We start from the raw sequence: 15,397 nt of genomic DNA, 5'->3' as shown, positions 1-15,397 counted from the left end.
TTTCCGCCCTGAGCTCAGGCGAGAAACACAAGCCTGAATAAATCTCACCTCTGGAAAAGGTGAGATTTATTCAGCACTTGGAAAAGGAAGAGCACACCACAGGCTGGACATGAAAAGAAGCCTATTTTAGAACAGACCAGCACACAAAAGCCTGGCTCATGCAGACAGGAGGCAGGCGGCTGCTGGGAGCTAAGCAGCAGAGGCAGCAGCAGCAGACAGGCAGACAGACAGACAGACAGGCGGCATGCCCACCCAGACTGTGTCTGATGAAAAGCTCTGTTCTGGTGAAGAGCATGCTGCACAAGAAACAAAAGCTTTTCAGGGAATGAAACAATGCCCTCCGGTATCTGTTTGTGACTTGAGAGAAAACGTGCAACTTTAACCAAAAGCCAGACACACTCTACGCTCTGCTCTTTAGTTGCCTTTTCCTTTCCCGCTGGCTGCCTCACCCTTTTCAATTAGTGTCATCCAATTTGAGATTTGTTCGCTCCAACTGGGACAGGCTGACGCGACGGGCAGGTGGGCATTTGGGATCTGGCTGGTGGAAATGTGACTTTGAGGACAAAAGAATGTTCAAGACCTTCCGGAAAAAACAAAAGAAATGTAATTTCAATTTGGAAACGCCTTGTGGGAGATGAACCTGTTAAGGAGAAACATGAAAAATATTCCAGATATTACAATCAACAGGTCTGAAATGCACTGAAGGTTTTTGAATTCTTGATGCAACAGTAGCACCGAGGGCAGACAATGCAGGCAACTTGATGCATGGGGTGCAGCAGTAATGTGTGTGTGTGAGAGAGAGAGAGAGAGCGTGCATGAGTGTGTGTGTTCAGTCGAGCATGGAGAATGGAAGAAAAGGGTCTGAGGGGCCTAGAGGGAGGGCAACAGACAGCCACGAGAAACTCGGACAAGAGAGTAGGGTGACTTGCAAGAGGTGACATCATCCTTTATTTGAATAATCCCCCAGCCTGGGAGGTGATTGGCTCCTCTTAGAGAAAGCAGAGCTCCTCTGCTGCTATTCACCCTTTTCAATTTCAGTATGGCGCGCTGTCCTAGTGAATGCTGCCTTCAAGGACTCATAGCGAGCTCCTGTTTCTGAGGACGAAAAGAAAGACGTACTGGGAGTGTAAGTTCCTCTTTTCTCTCAGTGAACATGTGGTGTCGGGATCTGCTAGATGTTGCCATGCAACACAGAAAGACCCAGACTCACAGAACGATAGAGACTAGTACTTTTTTTTTTAACATGATGCAGTTTACAATTGATCTTCTTCTTCTTTCAGCTGTTCCCTTTATGGGTTGTCACAGTGAAGCATCTATATCACTAGCAACCTCCTATGAAGTTTTCCTCTTTTCTTCCTGCCTGGGAGATCCATCTTCAACATCCTGACTTTGTCTCCAAACTGCTCAACAAGAGCTATCTGCTATGTACTCATTTCTAATCCTGACTATGATGCTCACTCCCAGGGAAGATCTCACTATCTTCAGGTCTGCCACCTCTAAGTCGTCCTTCTGTCTTTGTATCAGTACCACCGTCTCCAAATCACTCATCATACCAGGTCTCACTACCACTCACTCACTTTTAAACTTCTCCTTTGACTCTTTCTGCTATCCCTCTGTCACAAATCACCCCTGACACTCATCTCCAACTGCTCCACCCTGCCTGGACTCTCTTCTTCACCTCTCTTGTGCGCAGTCCATTGTCTTGGATAGTTGATTCCAGGTATTTAAACTCACCTATGCTCACTATCTCTACTCCTTGCAGCTTCACCTTTCCATCCATCTCCCTCTCATTCACACACATGTATTCTGTCTGGATCCTACCGCCTTTCATCCTTCTTCTCTCCAGTCCAAACCTCCACCTGTCCAGGCTCTCTACCACCTGTTTCGTGTGTTTCACCATGCTTATTTCTCAATAAATGTGGAATTATACAGTTTCAGTGCTAAGAGCAGGCATGACATGTCTTCTGTGGGTCTGTGGGAGTTTTGTTAATTCTGTTTGATTACTTTATATCTCATCAACATCAATACAGGAAATTTTTTATTTTTTTTGCTTTGCATTTGTTTGCTCTTGAAATAGTCAATCCTCATAATCAAACAATTTAAAGTTTCAAATAATAAAGCCAATATATGTATCAATAATCCCTGTGAGACAACGTGTCAGCCTTCAGTGTCTTTTAAATTCTCAGTTTTAGACAGGCCTTATCTGCTCATGACTCTTTATGATGTCATAGAGAGCGAGTAATCCTAATATGGTCATCTCAGGCAGGCCTCATCCACCTGCTTGTTCAAACCTACTTTTTAACATGAAGCTAAAACTCTTTTTCAGACTGAACTCAAAAGGGATGCCAGGTATAAGAAAAACTGGGTTTATTATCAGATAACTGCATGGTTGCATGGTGGTGCAGTGGTTAACACTGATGCCTCACAGCAAGGTCCTGGGATGGAGTCCTTTCTCTGGGGAGTTCTCCCCTGTGTCAGCATTGGACCCACCTACCTTGTGACAGCTAGGGCAGGCTCCCTGAGGAGGATGGCTGTAATTATGTTGATCTAGTTTTCAAAGAATAAAAACATGGAGTTAAAAAATGAGCATAACAAGTAAAATAACATAAACTAGCTCACTTGGGCTGAATCTATGGTTTGATAATGTCCTAGGATTATCTTGAAATTTTAAAATAATGATAATAATAGTGATAACAATAATAATACGTGTTTATTATTTATTTATTTATTTGGTGATGCTTGTGGATTTTGTTTGTTACCCATCGTCAAAAATGGTCTACCTGCTAACCTGCTGCAAACTGAAGCTTTATGTAGTTTATTGTTCTTCGAGACATGTAAATGGTATTCATTTTATTAAGTAGCATTAACTGACGGTAAAACGGCAAAAAACGAAACAAAAATTCAACGATCCCTTCACATTATCAGTATCAGTCAAATATTACGAATTGCTATAGATTTACTTACAGATTTACTTAATTTTTTATAGCGGGTCTCTCATACGGAAACCTTTCCCAATTCCCACTTTTTCCAGGGGTACCTGAAGGCGGCGTCAGCCTTCTCCTCAGCCTGTCCATCCATCCGTTCACCGGTCTACTATCGTGTGTGTGAGAGAGGAGCAAAGCCTCATTCTCCTCCTTTCTTCCTTTCAAGGAACGCGCATCACTTGTGAAAAACGGCGCTTGAGACCTAGAAGTTTTTTTTTGTCTGACGTCTCGGCTCTATTTGCTCAGCTCTCCCGCCCCTCATTCCCGGTTTCGTTTTTAATTCCCATCCTCACTTTCTGTCGTTATTTTTTGCCGGACTCGAGGATCCAGTCTGGGTGTACCGGCTAACACTTGGGCGTAGCTGGAGAGGATTTTGCTAGCTCGTCGCTGCACTAACCGGTAAGGTCGAGATTTCTTTAGCTTTAGCTAGCATGCTATTGTCAGTCAATAAGTCATGTTTAGCTAATTAAAAGCCACAATTTAAAATGATTTTCTGCCGTCCGTTACGGAGTGTCTGCTCTGCTTACTGTGTTATTATTCGTGTTTTTTATATTAACGCTAAGCAGCGCAGTGGAATCCGGCTTGCTCTTTGTGTGACTGGATTTGCGTCGGAAATGTACAAACGGGTTTGTTTTAGTGTCACTTCATCATTTTTGAGGGCGAGCCGCTCCGTTTCAGTCACTTTGATTCCCGTGCAAAGGGGCTTGATGGGGCGGTGGCAGGCTGCATGGTAGCTTCAAGTGCTCATAGGACCTGTTAGACCAAAGCTAAAAAAAAAAGGGAAAAGAAGCTAAATGCCTTTAAATCCACGCTATTGTTTATTTTCATAGTGTTTCCTCTCGCTGTGTGACTGTTTATCCACCCTTTTAACCTCTAAACTTTCTCTTCTTCTGACCTCTCCTTCCTTCTCCATCCTCCATCGCGGTTGCCCATTGTTCTGTGATGAGCCAACTAGTGTGAGTTGCTGAGCAATGTTTCAGCCGTCTCAGTGGGGGGAAAGAAGCTGGCAGATATCGTGCTAATAAATTTGCAGCTTTCGTTTTAACTCAACAGACCAACTTTGGGCGTATTTGGAGCATGTTAAAGCAAATCTCTGCGCAGATCCTGCAGGGAGAGTGTAAATCTCAGAGAGAGTTTGTGCACAGTCTCATGCTGGCATGTAATCAGAGGTGATTAATGTCACCACCATCACCACCACCTCGTCTCCAAAAAGTGATCAGCTATTGTGGCATAAGGCTGGAGGGGCTCCCTCGCTGATTCCTTTTTTTTGTTTGGGGGGGGTGAGTGAGTGCAGCAAGACAGATTAAGCTCCCTCTCTGCTGAACAATAGGGAGGAGAAAACACTGACAGTTCCCAAAGCCTTGCCAAGAGCGTTTAATAAACTGCAAACATGCAAGCATTAAAAATCTTTATCCTCAGCCTACAAGTGTATTCTTTTCCCCCAGCGGTGGCTCAGACAAGGGACATAAATTGTCTTGAGCTCTGTGGCCTTGGTGGGCACGGCTTGGTCAAATAATGAGCAGCGATCGACCGTGAGGAAACGCCATCCCAGGGCAACTAATACGGACACTTTTCAGGCTTGGGGTTTGGAGACCCTCCAGGACTCTTAAGTCAGGGGTGGGCTAAGCCATCCGTGAGTCTGCCGCCCCCCCTTGTTCTCTCTCTGGTGCGTGGATGAGAGAATGGCTGACTCATGGAGTCAGTGGGATGAGGCAGGCAAATGGAGGACAGACATGCAGCCTAATGCAATCATGTGAAATTAAATTTATCTGCCATTGAAAACCACACTCAGCTTTATGAAGTTATTTAAGATGTTTCAGAAAGATTATTACTTGGAGGGTGGAGATTAATGCCAGAGGCATTGTGTCTGTGTGTGTGTGGAGGGAGATTTGTCAGAAGCTAAACAATGAAACCGATCATTGTAATTAGGAAAAATCTGATGGAGTTATCTACTTTCTTTCTAGTTGTATCTTCTCTGTCTTTGTTTGTATTGCATCTTTTAGAAAATTAACATTTATCCCTCTGTCGTTTGTCTACTTTTGGAGCTGGAATCAAGGGTGTGGGTGTCTACAGTGTTAGCGGTGCACGAGGACTAAGCGTCGCTGTCTCAAATAGTCTCCCATAGCCCGCACCGCTACTACTACTATGTGTCCACTAAATGAAATGAAGAGTTGCTTCAGATTTGTACTTAATCACTTTAAAATAAACCTGACCAAAGTTTTAAATGATAAAATCACCATATGTAACACTAATCACAATGTCTCAGACTGTTTTTTTTCTACTCTGGGCTTTGTATGATGTCAGTGAGAGCAGGTAGTCCTAATATGGTCATGCTCAGGCAGATAAACCACGCCCATCTTATGTTTTGCCAGGTGCAGCCAATCAAAAGACATCTGCGTTTAAGATAGTGGGAAGATGGCTAAAAGAGCTTTTTTCAGACAGTGGGTGAACTAAATAAATAAAAATAAATAAAGCAAAATAAATTTGAACTGTGAATGAGCATACTTATACTAGAGCCCCATTAACAGGAACCATGTAGTAATGAGATTCATTAGCTAACTTAATGGTTGTAGCTCATATCTTTTAAAGAAGGATGTTATAAATGCTTTCTTAGGTCTTGCAGATTCACTGAGAGAAACTGTGCAGTAATTGTTTCTCTCCCCCTGCATTTGTCTGTGCAAAACATACCTAAAATATCTGAAATATGCATACCTGTTTTAGTTTTTTCAAAGAAAAGCTCTTTCATCAGAATTTGTTTCAAGGCAATTTAAATTCTAATGACCTATTTTGCCCTAAGCTGGCCTCTCGACCCATGCCTCGGTCTTGAGAGGGGGAGATGGTTGTTGCATTAATAGACCTGTGTGTCAGCTCGCCCTTAGTCAAAGGCCTGGTGTTGGTGGGTGTGTGACTCAGAATGACACCCCCCCAGCTCTGAACTTCTCAGCAGTGACAAGGACAAAACTGGCCCTCTGGTCATCGAGCTTTTTTCAGCCTGAACCCATGGCCCTTGCACTTTATGGCCTCATTAGAAATTACCACTATCGCCCCACAGCTCTCTTTTAATCCATGGCAACAGCTGCACAATAGCTTCTTGTTTGGAGATTATCAAAACACCAACAGAAACAGTATGTTTGGCTGCATTTCCTTTTGTTTGCTGGCTGATTGAGGTTTGAGGAAACCGCCGCGGGCACCGCATTGAATTTTCACAGTGAGGACAAAGAAGAGATAAACTTTGCTGTCGTCTGGCTGCTCTAGCCTTGATAGCAGCCTTGGTTGGTGGCGTCGCAGTTGTCAGGGCATGCAGTTGGCAACTGGCGACATGGTTTTGAGACTGTATTTGCCAGCAGCTGCAGTAATTTGCTGTGTTTGGGCTCTCTGAATTCCTCTGGTGGGAGGCTGGATAATGGACATGGTTCACAGCCCTGTTGCTAGGCTTCAAGACCAGATTTGTCATTGCACATTGTGTTTGTGGCGCCTTGATTTTTTTTTTTTTTTGCGTTTTGGTGCAATCTGGTCACCGATATAGTTAAAAAAATGGTCCAGACTGATGGTTGCTCTATCCTTAGTCATCCAATCTCCTCTAACAATTTTGGCTCTGAGATAATGGAGTCAATGTCGTCGTCCATACATCGCCATTGCCGTGTGTTTGTGGCTAAACTGGTTATAAGATAGAAGATTATATTAGTGTCTGGCCAGCCTACCCTCACCACAGGCTCAACAGGAATGATAGGCATTTGGGCCTGACACTGGTGCTTACCATAAGCTTACCATTACCATAAGCAGCTGTAACAGCCAATTTATTTCTCAGTCATATCAGTTTACCCTGTTGACATAAATCTTGCTTTGCCTTTTTCATTCTTTGCTCTAACATAAATCACCAACTTCCTATGAATTGCTCAAATAAGTGTCTCTGTCCTGGACAGATGTGCCGTTTTAAGGCCAGATGTGTGCTTCTCAGAAGGATGTATTTTGTAGGTGCAGATCAGCCTGACCATGCAACCTGTCTGCCATCCTGCAAGAGATCAGATTCCATCTGGAACGTGCCACGTTCCACTTAAAACGTGACGGCATAATCCTCTTAAGGACAGAGACGTTCCGGTTGTACATTGCGTGCGGAAGTCCGTGTCCCCCCTCTGTGAATCTCAAGAGAGCACCAGAGCCTCTTGGGCAGCAGCGTTTCTGCCCTTCTCTCCAGATGCCTCGGTTCTGGTCTCTTCCCCTGTCTCTGTATTTGCTCTATCTGGTGTCATTGATCCAAGCCACCAGCTGGTCCTGGGCTGGCCTGATCTCATTTACCCCCTGAGAGGAGCTTGTTTGTGGGCAGACGGCCCATTATGGAGATGATCCAGCAGCTCTTCAAGTTACAAATTAGCTTTAGATTCTCTGTTAGGTCCCCCGTCTCTCTCTGTGTCTTTCTTTTCTTTCTTTTTTTTTTTTTTTTAAAGCTGTCCTCTCTAAAACCATGTCATCAACATCTCTCTTATCTCCCAGGGGGAAGCGCTAACAGCATCAGAGGAACCTGCCTCACTAATGCACTTCCTCTGTCTGTTTCTGTCTCCTTCACTGCCCTGGCCATCTGTGGAGTTGCCTGCTTGGCTCCCCACTTTCTCCTGTGCGATCGATATCCACACAGTGGAGCTCTGCGCTGCCCTGCTGGTTGCCCCTGCAGGCGGTGGAGCTTAGCCAGACTGGAGTAGGGCCTTCGCCATTGGGGCCGTTGTTTGTAGTTGGGCTCTGTCTCCACCCTTATTGTTGTGGGGCTGATTGCCCCTCTAGCCTTGGCTCCACATAGTATTGTCTACTTTCTGGGACATACTACGGCCCCTTTAACTGCTTCATATTCCTTCCTTGTTCTTTCTTGCCTGCCTTCCTTGCCCCTCTCTCTGTTTCTGTGGACAGTTTGTGGACAGTTGAAGCTAACTGTTCAAGATTAGCATCTCTCTTTGTCCAGGGTTAATGAGCTCTGTCATGTGTTAATCTTCCTGTCCCCAGGGTGCTGAGTTTCCCTGTACCACACCACACTATGAGAACCAAAGGCTTCATGTGTTTGCATACTGTGTATATGTTTTATCTCTTTTCTTTGGTGTGGGTGGGGTTTTTTACTATACAGCATGGACATATTGTGCGCATTATTATTCTTTACCCTTTGCTTTAAAATTGTTCAGTAGTTGTTATTATATATTTTTTTATCACATTTACAACATTAACAAAATATTTTTATAGGCTTGTAAACTCTTAATTCAGTTGCTCACTTGATGACATTGTAAAATCTTAGTGCCCCTGAAGAGTCCTAAGGATTAGTGCCAGCCTTTCTGATCACATGTTTCTGTGATCCAGGTGACTGTCACACAATCTGCTGCTCCCTCTCAGCCAAGAAAAGTAGAAAAAAAGACTTGCAGGGTATTTCTCATGCCTCACTTTGTCTCACTGAGCAGCCCAGGGAACAACTGGAAATCATTCGGTAGGAATGACTATACTATACACCATTAAGGAGTTCACTTGACAAGGAGCAAAGAAGGCAGTAGATGTTTATGTTCGCTTTGGTCGTGCCATCTATAAGAGGTAGGTCTGGAGAACTGATGGCATCCACGTCCTTAAAATATTTCTCTTTTAATCGTATTTCCATCCATTTGGGTACATTTTCCATGTGATGTCTGGGAGAAAAATGCTAGATATTTTAATGCCTAGCAAGGGTGTAAACATCATCAAAGGAAAGTAGAACGTAAAGATGCCAGGCTACAACATAAATCAGACTTAAGGTAGTAGAGTACACGACTCTTAGATCAAAAGGAAAATGCATAATAGTGCTCTCTTGGATCTTGTGTGCACACAGGAAAAGGGTAAGAGTGCTGCCATGAAATGCTAATGAAAGTCAGCAACTTGTAGCAGGTACATGGGAACTAAATGTTGGAGATGTTAAGTGGGTCAAATTTGAAGCACTTACAACTGACAGCAAAGGATATAAATTTGTTCTGTGACAGGTTGGTAAATAGAATAAAGGGTTACAGAGCCTGTAATGTCCACAACCAGCTGGACAATCACAATCAAAACACATATAATGTGATCTAGTTTTGGAGTTTTGGGAATACAAAAAATGTTAAAAGAAGAGAGGAGTTAAAAAAGAAACAAAGTTGCATTATCAGCCAGATTTCTCACTTTGCAGAAGACTTTTTTGGAAGCTCACTGTGTCTCCCTCCTCCCGTTTGGCTGTCTCCTCACTCTGTCTCTCTCTCCCTGCTCACTCATCCCTCCCACGGTCTGTGGGGAATGCCATGGAGAGCGGCAGGCTTTGTTTGCACTTTATTTGTGTGTGGGACAGAGGCGGTTTTCCTGACCTCATGTTGGGGGTGTTTGAGGGGGGAGGGGAGGGGGGGGGAGAAAGCTGCGATTAGCATTAAGGTAGCGGCGCCACTCACAGCCATCTAGCTGGATTTATCGGCGTGTCACGCAGCCACTACATCGCGTACCTATCAGTTTATTTCCTTCATCCTTATGCACATCCTCATCATGCACATGGGGATTTGTTTGGTATTAATCAGTCTCTTATCTCATGGGTGAGCTGCCAGCCATTATGTTCAGTGCTGAAGCTGCGGAAGAGGCAGTCACATGCAACAAAACCAGCCCACTAAGTGGCACAGGCGTGAGTCTGTGGCTGCAGCGATGAAGTGATATAAACTTTAACTTCCGTATGCCAACTGAGTTATAGTCATAAAGGATACTATAGAGTACCTGCTAGTGTATAATTAAGGAAATATCTCATCTCTGGGTCTGAATCAGTGACTGATGCTGCTGTTGTTAGTACTCTGCCAAGACGTGGCTGAGAGTTGATGAAACATTCAGAAGTCAGATGTCTCTGATGTGCATCGCTGCCAGCCTCCTCAGCATCATTGCTATGTATTTGCTCTTCTCCATATCTTAAACCCACATTCTGTATCAGGGCTTTATTTGTACACAATTGAATCCCTGTCTTATGAGGACTCAAATAACGGCTGGTATGATTTGTACCCAACTAATAAATGAGTTCTTCTACCTCTTATTTTGCATTATTATTATTTTTTTCAACAAAGAAACATATACCAGTGTTACCCACACATATAAGCCCAGATATATTTGCAGATTCTCTTTAGTATTTTTCTTGCAAGCAAAAGAATGACCACACTCTTTTTTTTTGAATCTTCATTCGCTTCTACCCAGTAGTTATCCCCTCTTGGCTGAGCAGTCTCTGTTGTGGCGATCCTCTGTGTCATTCAAGGCGCCGCTCCAGATAGTCTCCCCTGGTCAGATTCCAAGTACATTGTCCTGGGCCGCAGGTGGCAGTGGTAGTCCTCAAGAGCTTAGTGGCCACTCCATTAGAGAACCTGCAGCAGGTGGAGAACTTGTTCACGTGTCCCTACACTGAGCTTACCAAGACTGCAGAGCAAAACGGAGACCGCTGCCTCCAGCTGCAGTCCTGGACTGTGGTACACCTGCAGGATCAGAGGCTTACTGGAGAGGCAGCTGATTATTGGAGATTTGTTTTTTCCATATTTGTAGTTTAGAACTACACTCTACTACAGACACAACCTAAGTCTCTTGAACCACTATAACTTTTAATGGTATGAAAAATGTTTTCTAAAAAAGTTTGGAAAAGCTAGAAAGACATTTATGGGTTTTATGGAGGATCATGCAAATATCCATTTCAAAGATAAATCCAGTAAATGGAGCCCAGTGTTCGTGATTGGGGATGGAGAGCTGACTGAGGCTACTTGTTGTAATTTAGACTAGGTTGAATGGACAATCTGAGGCACCGTGCCAGCGTGTGGCATCTTGAATGTGTCATTCTCCCCCCCTTCTTTGTTTTTTCAGAGAGCAGGAGTTATACGTAACCGTAATTCCATGCCTACGGTCAACCTCATTCGATAATTTCTGGTCGCAGTCACAAGTAAAGCTGCGTCAAGTCTGCATCAGCCCGCTCACCCATGAGCAGTGAGGCTGCAGGCAAGTTAGCCGTAAATTATTCAAGCAGCTCTGCAGAGTTGCGCGCTTTGAAGACAGAAGTTTGGAGCTTTTACGCCATTGAATGTGAAATGCAGAACAGAAGACAACATTAGATTGACAGCCAAACTGTGTGGCATCATTGAAAATATGAATATGAATTTACTTGATTTTATAAATGCAACAGTAAATCTGCAGTGGGCAGAGGCAGGAGGGGTGTTAAAGAGCACACGGCACTCTCCTTTATCTTGTGTTCGCAGTTTATGGAGATAAAAGCAGGTCAAATCCAGGGTCAAAGGCCACCGTATGCTCATTAAAAACTAGCCCTGACCCACCAATGTCCCGTCCTCTCACTGCTCACCAGAGCTGCTTTGCTTTGCCACCAAAATCACATTGAGGATTATTTTGGTTAATGCTGAGACCATAATTCACAATAATTTAATAGTTACTAAACATAAAAACTGCAGATTTCATTGATTGTTTTCTACTTACCGCTCTTTAGGCTGTTCTAAACATAAAGTTAAGTAAGCGGCATAAAGCAAAGATACTGAAATTATATTCATCTTCATAGAGAAAGTAAATGCTAAAAATGAAATAAATGAAAAGATTGATTAATCACATAGATTACAGCTTGAACCATCTATCCTCTTAAAGAGACATCAGTTATGCCTCGAATGATTCGATCAAGCTCAGGCAAGTGCGTGTCAGCGTTAGCAGCGTGCTACATCATCCACACAAGCTCGCTTTTTCTTCTTGCATCTTTTCTTGTGTCTCCCCTACCCCACCCCCACTGCACTCATCACCATCACTGCTTCCTCCCCCCACAATCCCTCCCTTTGACTACTATTTAGAGTACACCCCGAGGAGAGAAGAAGGCTCACAGAATGCATATGTGTGTGTACACAGTTGTGCACTGTGAAAGCAGACTTGTCTTTCCACCACAGCTACTCATACACGCTCTCGGGCAGTTGGTCGGCTTTGGTAAAGGTGGGATGGGGAAGGGGGTGGGTGTGGGTGTCACACTTTGATTTTAGTCTTTTTGTGTAGAATAGGCCAAAAGTCTGCAATTAGACGTGAAGGCAGACCACAGTGCTGGAGCACAGTTGACATTCGCTTGTCATTTAGCTTATAAGCGACGCTGCATCTTATTAATTTTAATCTGCATAATGAATCAAAGCAACCCTGCTGTGATTAAGAACATCTCTCTCTTTCCCTCTTCAGTCTTTAAATGTAAGCTGCTGTGTTCCCAATAAGCACAGCTGATATATACACACATACACACTGTAGTAGATCGTAGTCGATGGAAAAAAAGCACAAAGATAGGGGTGGGGGGTGGGGTTGAAATACCGGGTTTCCGTTTAACTATGCTGATGACCTGATTATTCACAAATGCCATTTTTGTGTCTAGACAGTCAGAAAAGCTTCGATCCCTCAGCAGAGTTGGATGCCTTCCAGTACTGACAGCTTTGGTCTAAACACTGTAGCGTGGCTGGGATACACGCAGAAGTGAGAACACACACATATACGCACACCCTCACACACACGTTATGTTTATGTCCCAGTGTGGGAATTAGGAAGGGATGATGCCTAGGAGGATGATCTCACCTTGCAGAGCTGGCTGGCCCATCATGAGCTTAAGGCTTATTAAGTGTAATAAAAAAACCAAATAAACAACATAAACAAATATCACAGTTTGCATGAAGACAAACTTGCAAGAGGCTGGGTGTAGACACAAGGCCCCAAAAACGAGATCAGCTTCAAAAACACCAGCTGATAACAGCGTTGGCAACATTCTGTGTTTATATATAAACACACTCGCAGTACACAGAAAACTATATGAGGGATTTTGGACTGTAGTAGCTGAACTTTAAACATGGCCATGAATCTGACACAGGGGTTATCACACCGCCTGTATGTGATGGACGGCCAGGGTGGACCCCGCCTCTCGTCCAGTGAATGGTTATCACACAAAGAATGTGAGCTGTGTGTGTGTGAGGGTGACGATGGGAGGGAGGGAAAAAAAGGAGTCCATTTTTGGTCTTTGCTGATTCCACGCTTGAACCAGTGCATTTGTCTTTGTATTTGTGTGGGTTTCTTTTGTTCTCAGTTACTGCGCAGCTCATCATTGAGGCTCGCAGGGAATTCGGTGTAGGACGCCGCTTGGACGCTGCGAGCATATGACCCACTGCAGAGGCCGACAATCACATTTTTACAAAGTCAACAATGCTGAAAACACAGAGGGTGGACATTTAATGTTTGCTGTGAGATAATCACTCAGACATAGAGGGTGGGGATGTATGTTCATCCTCTGTCGGCAGCTGTTAACTTAACTCTTAACCTTTTTTGGTTAACTGTAAAAAAACAAAACCCCAATAGGACATTTTCAGCTTTCTCTTCATCTGTTTCTGTAATTTTACACATTCATTTCTTACAGCTGAAGTCACATTTCTTTCATTTCCTGCAGCACTGTTTCTTTTCATGTCGAGAAACTAAGAAACACTGTTGAGATGACATCTTTTTCTTATAATAAGACATCTCAGCTAAATGTGTAGTTAGATTTCTTTACACTGACAGAAAGGGGAGTTCAGCCAGGATGTGGCCCACCGTGTAAAATGGATTTAACATCCCTGCTTCACTGCATATTTGTTTCTTCAGCACTGATGAAAGAGGGTCACAAGTGCAACAAGCCAAGCAGCTAAATTAACCCTTTAAAAAGACTCATCCTTGTTTCCTTGTTTAGTCTTTACATTTGAGCATTTGTTGGTTTAAATCTGTTATATTCTAACCCGGTGTGGTCTTCTGCTGCTGTAGCCCATCTGCTTCAAAGCTCGATGTGTTCAGAGATGCTCTTCTGCTCACCTTGTTTATAACAAGTGGTTATTTAAGTTATTGCTGCCTTCCTGTCAGTTCAAAGCAGTCTGTCCATTCTCCTCTGACCTCTGACATCAACGAGGCATTTTTACCCAAAGAACTGCCGGCTGGTTGCTGCAATGTGATTGGATTACTCAGCAGCTGAACAGGTGTACCTAACAAAATCTCCCTTGGGTATATATTGCTATCAATTGTAACAGATGCCTTATTTAGGTAAATAAGAAAAATTAACCTTTTATGTAAACAAAGTTAGACACAGCCAGCAGCTGATCTAACCCACTCTTTGTGAAGGAAGTAGTTCTTCTGCAGCAGATCCCTCGCCCGCACTCGTGTGCTGCTCAGGCCACGGAAGGTCAGGGCAGCTGATAATGTGCAGCTGCTTCTTCTGAGGTAGTTTGACCAGAAAGTCTCCTCAGATTTAACTGTTTTATGGTGTAAACATTTCACACAGTGCACTGTGCCTAATGTGAAACATTTTTGAAATGGAGCTGACAAAGCCATCTGTCTCAAATCTAAAGACATTACATCTCAGGTCATTGAATACATTCTGTCCCATGTGGGATAAAAATGCCTGCTTGTGTATTATGTAAGATTTCACAGACGGTGTGGGTTCTTGGCACAGCAGCACAAGTGTTAGGGGCAGTTTTACCTAGAGAATGCTCTACCTGATAAACTCAACATAGAAGATATAGGTTTAAGACTTACACTGTTTGCAGGAGGGGAAAAAGCAAGTCCGTCATTATATAATGTAAGAGAGATTATTGTAATCTCATTGTAGCTCTCTGAATGTAAAACCATCTCCAGCTGCTACAGTTAAAGTGCCAGTGAAACAAAAAAAATAATTCCTAGTTGCTTTAGTAAGGCTGCTCGGAGAATGCCAGAATTATGCCTCACAGCTGTACAAATGTGTGTCATCGGAGGAAATGTAAAGCATGAAGTTGGAAAGAAGGTGTTCTTAATAAGATCCTCCGTAGATAAATAAAAAAAGGACCAGACCGAATGGAAATCAACTATTATACCCAGCTTGTAGAAAACAGCTGTCCAGTGTTTTGTAACATTTTACAAGGTCTGAAAAGGCTCATTTATCACGCTTAGCCTTTAAAATGTTGCCCCCACAGCAACAGGAAAATTATAACTGCTTTTAATTTAATTAGGCTTAATGAAAACCTGTAATAGCATTAGTGCAATGAAGATGTTTCAGTTGGGAAAGACACGTTAATTAAGGTTGAAATTTAGGATAGTAAAGCTGTTGGAACACATTGAGGAAGACTGTATAGCAGAAATGTTTAAGCTCAAGGGCTTAAATATGGGAAAGTGCACACTGTAGTTTATAAATGAGTTCATATTTCTTAAAATAGTCCAAAAACAACCGAAAAAACTGAAGCCAAGGAGTTTAAGGGGGAGGAACGTGGCAAGAAAAGGCTGATGAAAAGACAGGTCAAATAAAAAGCAAAACACTAACAGGATACTGGAGTATTAAAGGTCCAGGAGGCAATTTCATTTTGGCAGCAAACTAAATATGAACTCTTAAACTTCAGTTCTGTTTATTTAGCTTCTGGAATCACGAT

General features: G+C 43.2%; 1 protein-coding gene across 3 annotated transcripts in view; it reads left to right on the top strand.

Moving 5' to 3' along the window:
• The first annotated feature begins 3,045 nt into the window (after positions 1-3,045).
• The window catches only part of wu:fb95e10 (protein bassoon), a 34,001-nt gene continuing 21,649 nt past the window's right edge, over positions 3,046-15,397 (top strand). For 2 of the 3 annotated variants that reach the window (XM_014334988.2, XM_014334987.2), the window contains exon 1: positions 3,046-3,383. The gene's annotated coding sequence lies outside the window, so the exon portion shown is untranslated. The other variant, XM_042220265.1, reaches the window with a different exon arrangement.

This window comes from Haplochromis burtoni, unplaced genomic scaffold (genome assembly GCF_018398535.1).
Source record: "Haplochromis burtoni strain Fernald_Lab_line unplaced genomic scaffold, NCSU_Asbu1 Contig_45, whole genome shotgun sequence".
In the NCBI taxonomy this organism is placed as follows: Eukaryota; Metazoa; Chordata; class Actinopteri; order Cichliformes; family Cichlidae; genus Haplochromis; species Haplochromis burtoni.
Note: the sequence above shows the minus strand (reverse complement) of the source record. Positions and strands in the feature narration are given on the sequence as shown.